Below are 9,139 nucleotides of genomic sequence, written 5' to 3'. Positions count from 1 at the left end.
AAACGCTGGCCCCATGAAATCATTCAATGGAGTATCTTGACAGAATATAAAATAATATAAACTTTTACTTATTGCATAAATAAATAATACAATTAATGAGATTAAATATTTTTTAAGACAAAACTCACTATTTAAGAAGTTATTATTTCTATAACTATTAGAGGTTAAAGTACAGAATGACATATGAGCTGGCTTCTTGTATATTAGAAGTATTGAATGCTGTGTCAATAACGAAAATAATTATATAAGAATTGTTCAAAAGCCGTCTTGTCAATTAATAAGTTTAATAACACCCATTGAACTTTTAATTAAGCAAGCTTCAGTGCCGATTATATACCAAATATCAGTTATAATTACTTGATAATTACACTTTTGTGTTTTTGAGCCTAAAGTACATTTTTAATTAATATTTATCCAAATACGATAAGTAGTAAAGAACTAATGGGAATATAAAGAAGCAAGGCTTTAGTAATCAATCTTTTAACCTCAGAATACAGGTGAATAGCACATCATTGTAAACGGAAGAAATAAACCGACTTGGTATGGCAACAATTAAGATCTTAAACTTCAAACTAAAACGGATTGTTTTGTATTTGTATTTGTCCTGTACTCTAAATTAGAGCTAATCTAATTTTACAATTTATTATTGATGACAATTATAGAAACATGCGATCAGACTACCTTGGTTTCAAACTTCCGATCGCGATCCAGCCCAAAACATTCGTAATTGTTTCAGAAATCAACGCAAATAAGCAATAGCCCACACAGTACCCCTGGCACATCCGACACCAGAAGTACATTTAGTTCTACACGTGAATGCCAGTAACTTTGCCGTTGGCACAGCCATTTACAACATTCGCAATGATCAGCTGGAACCCTTAGAATTCTATGAATGACACATACGCAGAAGCGCTATAGTACTTACGATTGTGAATATCTTGCTATATATCAGTCAGTAAAACATTTCAAATATTTTATAGAGGGAAAATGATGCACAGTTTTAACTGATCATAAACAAAGTCAAAGTCGCGTTCCTTTAGAAACCAGACAAAACATCACGACAACTACTCTTCATTAGTCAATTTACTAAGGAAGTCCGTCACATCTCAGAAAAAAATGACATAGCGTCGAGGTTAGAAAGAAGAAGAAATCAATTTCGAGTTATCAGAAAGTAGATATCCAGACAAACAATTTCTTAACAAACAGCGATACTGCGCTGCAACTCATGCCTATCCCAGGCTCAACAATATCCATCGTCTGCGACTTGTCAACAAAGAATGCGCGTCAACTCATCATCATTCATCATCCCGAATGGTACGAACATACATTTCATGCCAACGTGCAAAGGTCATCAGGCACAATAAAACAGCAATTATTAGCTTTACAATGCCAGATCAACAGTTCGTAGTGATCCATATCGACCTAATTGGACCACGACTACCGCTCATAAATAGGTATAAATACTGCTTAACCCGCATCAACTGGTTTAGTAATGAACGGCAGCAATCCCAATAGAAGATATCCATGTTTCAACAGTGTCATCGCAAAACAGCACTTACCAAGGCAGTCGATTTGAATCCCGACTTTTCAACGAGCTAGCACGTACTTTAGGCATACAACGCCCTCGTCATCCACAGAGCAATGACATTATTAAACGCTTCCATCGCACATTAAAAACAGCCTTAAAATGTTAGAACAACTGACGTTGGACTGAAATATTTCCACTTGTCATCCTTTTCTTAAAGAAATACTTATAAGGGACATTTGGACGGCACACCCATAAATATTGTATACGATTGCACCTTAAAGCTGCCATTTGATTTTTTTGTAAAAATCAAAGACGACCAGTTGGATTCAAAATTTGTACAACGCTTTAGACAAGCCATGAGTAACATTCGCCCAGTACCAATATCACTACAATTAAAAGACACAGACCACATAGGCATTGGCTGACTGTAGGTATAGGAACACCTTTATTCTGAACTGCAGCCGCACCATATTGTTTTGCTAAAGTAGGAAATAGTTTTAATGCATTTATTGAAGTAATGAATAGAATTTGAAGAAATATAAATATATTGAGCTTCAAAAAAAATATAATACTTTATTTTTGTGGAGTTTCAAGGATTAGTTTGATTCAGAACAAGATTCAAAACATAAGTTATTGTGTAGGCGTTCTTGATGGATCAACTAACAACATTGTCTTTTGGTTTATTTGGCTTTTTTACTAACTTTACTTTATGGGTGGCATTCAAATCATTTTTTGTTATTTCAACAACTAAGCGGATGGATATATACGAAACAAAACAACAACAAAATCGTATATAAATACGAAAAGTGCATTTACAGCTTTGGGGTATCAAGAAAAAGTGAGCTGCCGGAGCGACAAACAATCCTCGACCCTTTTTCACACAAAATTTTGCTAGCATTGGGTGTGCGAATTGAGCGCGTTCTGAAACTAAAACGGTTCATTGAAAATCCGTTAAATTGCTTTTTTTTCTGAGGAGCGATTGTATGATTTTGCACAATGAAATTCCATTCCCGCTTTAGGTTATGGCAATAAAAAAATTAACAAACAAGAAAAAATAACACGGCTACGTTTGTAGCTAAAACTCGGTGAATGGTTTCAGTTTGAGTTGGAATCAAATTGAATTGAATTGAGTGAAGTGTTGGTTTTAATTCTATGAACATCAACTAGAACAAGAACAATAAAAACATCATCATCATCGTCATCATCATCACCAACGTCATCCACGACATCAACAACATCAACGTCATCACAGACGAAACATCATCATCAGCAATAAGTTTGCATTAACTGCATTCCGTGTATAAATACGTGAATCCCCAGTAAAGCATAAAGTGTTATGGCTTCTGCAGCGCAGAGTTCTATTTGCCTTTGTAATTGCAAATATTTATTTGGCTAAAACAAATGCCACATGATTAATAGACTTTTCGAATTCAATTCCATCGATATGGCATCATACAAACTCAACTCAACAAACTCTCCACTTTTATTTTTCTTTTTGCTGAAATCAGTGATGAAGTGTGTTTGTTGCGGAATACTTTGGATTTATTACTAGTTTGTTGTCATGTGAATGAAACATGTTAATTTTCATGATTTCTGTGATATTCAATATCATATCCAAATATCAAATTTTATCAATTTAAATATTTAAATGATTTTCAATTTAATTTAAGTGTGACTGCCATTTTCAACTGTTGGTGATACGATATGATACGACACGATACGTAGGTATATGTAACACTCGTATTTCTGTCGAATTTAATTTTATTGCGATTTGAACTATTTAATGAATTAATTATATTTATATCATTCACTGATTACACATTTTTAAGTTTAATAAATTGTGCACAATATAACTAAAATTAGAAAATAACAGTATACGAGGGTTGTCTTTTAAGACTTAAGTCGTCTACCAATGAAAACACTATTGTTAAACAGTGAAAATGGGTTTATTGTTTTTCAAGGTATTCTCCAGGATGATTAATACATCTTGACATTCAGTTGAAACAATTTTTTAAACAATTTTGGCACTCTGAGGTTGGTATCTCCACACTTACTTCTCTAGAGTCTACATGCAAAAACTATTATTTCTTGTACGTATGCTGCCTTTAAGGTCTTGCGCTCAGGCAACACTAAGTACGGCTATATGAATTCTGACATTTTCGTTCGAAACTTTGACATTTTCTAATACAAATGCCATGGCAATGTTTCAGTTTACGCACGAGTATTGTGTTCTTTTATCGATTCTAATTTGTGTTTCTGCAAAAAAATGAAAGTAAATATTGAACATTATCATAAAATAATTTTTTATGATTTTCGACGCAGATTAACCAGAAAAAAATGAACTGATCAACTCAGTTCGACACTTACTGATGAAATATCATATCCAGCGACTTTAAAACACTTGTTCAATGAGTTCGAACGTCTGTTGTACCAGAAAACATCGATGCAGTGCGAAAAATTATTAAGATGGATCAGTATGCTCCACACCGGAAAATAGAGGCATCCATAGACATTAGTCAGACGATAATTCAATTCGTCCCATTTATTCAATTTAACACTGCTTTTACATTAAGCTGTTAGAAAGATTTGTTCCCGTTGGATTCCGATAATTAGACAATCGCTCAAAAGAAAGTACGTGTTGATTGGTTCCAGAAAATGCTGAAAAAATACCGCCGACGTAGCTAAAAACATATCTATTGTAATATTATGATAAGTCACGAATCATGAATATACGCCTATGAAACCAAAACAAAACAGCAATCTACTTCCAAAGTGAACAGAACCCAACAAAAGTTGTCCATGGACAGAGCAAATCCAAGTAAATGGTCGCATGTTTTTTCAGATCATATTATAAATGTACCACTTGAACAACGTAGAACGGTTAATTATAAGTAGCACATAACTATGTTTTTGCCGAAAGGCATAACCAACTTTTGAAGGAAAATCATTCTCCACGACGATACATCAGCTCAAGCAAAAGAGTTTTTGAGCACTCAAAACGTTGAATTGATGGGTTATCCGCCTTACACTGCCGACTTGGCACAAAATGACTTCTTCTTGCTTCCAAACAATAAGAAATAAATGCGTGGTGAACATTTTTCTGTGCTCGACATTCAAAGCTTTGGTTTTGAAGATACCAACCTCGGAGTGTTAAAACTGTACGTCATCAGTGTGCGTATAATCATTGAGTAAAAATACTCAATGGTATAATGCAGATAAACTGAAGACTGAAGTATTAAGGAACGAAATGACTCCATGTATAAGTGGCATTACATTGTCGGAGAGTGCCTCAATTGATAACGTGTGGCTTCAAATTAAAAATAGCTTTAAAGTTATGTATAAGGACTGTACTGGGCCCTGTTGCACCAACACTTTTCACTTTTCACTTTGCAAATTTTTATGAGTTTTTGAGCATTTTTCTCTCATTGAGAACATAAAGCATTAATTTGAAAATTGAGTTATGCAAAGTTTTGAAAACACTCAAAAAAGGCAAAGCGTTGGACCAATGTACTTTTCAATGAAAATAAAGTATGAAAAGAAAAGTGAAATATTTGACAAAAAACTGCTTTCTTTGCAGTTTCTGTTGCACCAACACTTTTTACTTTGCGCTTTGCAAAAGTAAACTGCAAAACTTTTCAAAAAAACTGCAAATGATTAATTCACTTTGCAAATTTTGCAAAGTGATTTCTTTCAATGCGTAAAATGAAAGAAATCATTAATAAATAAATAAAAATAGTTTTAAAAGAATAGAAATAGGAAATTAGTTTAAGCAAATATTATTGCTGTTTTTGAAATAAATTTAGTTGCAATAATTAAAGGGATATATTACCGGACAATACTTTTAAATTGTGAATTAAAGAGTTCAGTTTTTAAAAAAACTTTATAATACATTTAATATAAATATTTTATGTGAATTATTGTTCAAGCATGAACACTTATTTATTATAATGAACAGTTTATTATTATTATAGGTCTGTTATCGTTCAAATTCTCCGAATTATGAACTAAGAAAAAATATGGGTAAAAAATATCATATAATAGCTAACATTGTAATATTTTTAAATATCTAATTATCCGTATCTAATTATGATAATAAAAATATATTTCTAGAGACAATAGAAGAAAAAATCACAAGTGCCTGGACTTGCGTCGTTTTTTGAACCTTGATTGAAATGTAATTAAAAATAAAATTAAAATTAGTGATAACAGACAACATATTATTTTAACATTGATAGTAAAATTAGTTAATTCAGTTTTAAGGTAATTTTGTATAAATTAAGAAAAATGTTCTTAATAAAATCAGTAATTTAGGCCCTTTATGCGTAGGTTTCTTTTGTATTAGGATAATACACAGCAACAAGTAAACAATACTTTAATAACTTATAATATTTTAAAATTAAATAATAATGACAGATTTTCAACTAAATTTTTATATAAAAGCAACTTATTATATTTGTTAACTTTGTTTTTCAATATAATTGTTGTTAAAACAACTCATACTCATACTCCTTACATATAAATTCTTTTTCTATAACTTTTCAAACAGCAAAATAAATTAAAAGCATAAAAATTGTCTGTATGGATATACACAACTTCTTTATCTACGATTCAATGTCAATAAAAGAAATCATATACAAAAATTTTGTGTTTTGTTTTATGTATAACATATAATTGTACTAAAATTATACAAATATTACAAATTTTAATAATATAAATTATTAAAATAAAATATTATTTTAAAAACCTTTATTTTAAACAAAAATTAAACTCATAAGTACATACTATGCATAAATCATGTACTCATAGCATCAAAATATCAAACAAACAAAAAACAAGTATACATACAGAATCGAAATGCTTTCAAAAACCAATACAAAATGAAAGTGATCTAATTTTTTGGTGCAACGCTTTGCTTTGCATTTTATGCAAAGACTTTGCAGTCAAATTTTTATTTGCAAAGTGCAAAGTAAATTATGTTAAGTCTTTGGTGCAACGCTTTTCACTTTTACTTTGCAAAAAAAAGTCACTCATAAATTTTGCAAAGTGAAAAGTGAAAAGTGTTGGTGCAACAGGGCCCTGGTTATCATGGAAATGAGCCGGAAAAGTGGGTATCTGCAAGTTTTTGGGACCTCATTGAACAGAGCAGACGCTTTAAAACAAAAATTCTAGAGGAAATAGATTCAGGTGATCACGGTGGAGATCAATGTTTTTAATGTGGTTTGTAGCATTTACGTACTATTTTATTTAAAAAACGCTGGATAGTTGCAATGTGTTTCTTGCTGGCACAACCCCAGAATTGTATGCCATATGTTAAGTCCAAGCAGACTTCAGTATTCGTTTATAGACTATTAGTTTGTTATAGATTGCCAGTTTAGAACGCCTGGCGTTGAGATGGTAAAATTTGTTTAGTTTTAGGTCAAGCTCTTCTCGTTTTTTTTTAACATGCGATTTTCAGCGCCGCTTTGATATAAATTGGAATATACATTGTGACTGAAAAGTTTTCGGAAATTCTCATTTAAAATTCGCGCGCTGTATATTTTTCGATATTTTAAGTTTATGTAGTTTGGCAGCACTGTCCTTAATTACTATGCCAAAAATGAGCGCGATCTGTCAGACAGTTCGTTTACGGCAGCTGTTGAAACCAGTTCACCTCGGTAGTGCGTTGCGAAAAAACAATGGAAAAAAATATTGATCAAAGAGTTTGCATCAAATTTTGTGTTTCGAACGAATTTTCGTGTGCAGAATCGTTGCGAATGCTACAAAAGGCTTATGGGGAATCAGTTTTATCGAAAACTCAAGTTTATGAGTGGTACAAAGCCTTTCAGGACTGTCGTACGACCGTCGAAGACATGCCGCGTTCTGGACGACCTTCGACCTCTACCACCGACGAAAACATTGAAAAGGCAAAGGAAATCGTGTTCAAAAATCCTCATGTGAGTGTTAGAGAGATAGCACGAGAGCTAGGCATCGGTCGTGAGATGGCTCGTTTGATTTTGGTGGACAATTTGTGTATGCGACGTGTCAACGCTCGGCTTTTTCCGATTCACCTCAATTTGTTCCAAAAACACCATCGTGGACAGGTCTCGTTAGACATGCTTGATCGTGCCAATTCCGATCCAACTTTCATGGAACGCATCATAACGGGTGACGAGACATGGGTCTACGAGTACGACATGCAAACAAGCCAACAATCATCGGAATGGAGAGGAAAAGACGAGCCGAAACCGAAAAAACCACGCCAAAGTCGCTCGAAAATCAAGGCAATGCTGATTGTTTTCTTCGATATTCGTGGTGTGGTGCATCATGAATTCGTCCCTGAAGGACAAACAGTCAATAAAGCCTATTATTTGACTGTTTTAAGACGTTTGCGTGAAAATATCCGCCGTAAACGGCCTCAATTGTGGAAGGATAATTCATGGATTTTTCATGACGATAATGCTCCCTCGCACCGAGCCAACATTATCAACGATTTTAAGGCCAAACATTCAATAAATACCATCGAACAGCCCCCGTATTCACCTGATCTTGCACCGTGTGACTTTTTCCTGTTTCCCAAACTCAAATTACCACTCAGAGGAACGCGTTTTGAATCCATAGAAGACGTAAAACAGAATTCGCAGAGGAAACTCAAAGCCATACCGGAAAGCGCCTATAAAAAATGTTTTGATGATTGGAAGAAACGTTGGCATTTGTGTATCGCTTCTAATGGAGCATATTTTGAAGGAGATAAAATAAATATTGATGAAGATTAAGAATTTTGCGTTTTATTTAAAATTTCCGGAAACTTTTCGGTCACAATGTAGTTATAATTTCTCAAAGAGAAGATTATATGTACAGATTTTCACTTGTTTAGCTTAATTCGCTATTTTTTTGCCCATGAAGTTGGTTTGCAGACGGTAAGCCATGTGTATACAGGAGATTGGAGGTGGAGAACTATCGATGGTAAGCACCATTGACAGTGAGCGAGTTTTTTTCTTTCAGTCGAGTCTGGCGTTCTGAAACTACTTGTCCAGTATTACTGAACATGCGCTCGGACTTGACTGAAGTAGCGGGTACACAGAAATAGTTCATTATTACTATTTTATAGTACTTTTATATAGACTTGTTTATCTTCGTAATGTTTTTAGAATTACAATTTAAAATTCACTTTACGCCGTGGCAAACTACAGATGCCAAAAGTGCGCTTTTTTTGTGAAGCGTTGCTATGACAAACTATCGTAGACTATCGATAGCCCAGCACTGCCATCGATGGCGGATCGATACTGGTAAACCATCGATAGTCTCGATAGTGCCTGCGCTAATCTTTTTTAGTGATGAATGGGCATCCTCATATTTAACATTAAAGTATCTGTCGTTTAGATACGATGATAGCAGCTTACAGTATTGTATAGGCAATAATGACTTAATTTATGAAGTAATCCTTCATGCCAAACCTTATCGAAAGGTTGTGATACATCTAGGAAGACGGCACAATACACTTTCTTTTCTTGCATCGCTAATTCAATGGCATTTACAACTATGTGTATTTGGTCTATGGTTGAGTGGTTTTATCTGAAGCCGAATTGATGATCAGGAATTTAGCGTTTCCTCTCAATTATTGGTAATAAACGC

Source organism: Teleopsis dalmanni, chromosome 2, assembly GCF_002237135.1.
Source record: "Teleopsis dalmanni isolate 2A chromosome 2, ASM223713v2, whole genome shotgun sequence".
NCBI lineage: Eukaryota > Metazoa > Arthropoda > Insecta > Diptera > Diopsidae > Teleopsis > Teleopsis dalmanni.
Note: the sequence above shows the minus strand (reverse complement) of the source record.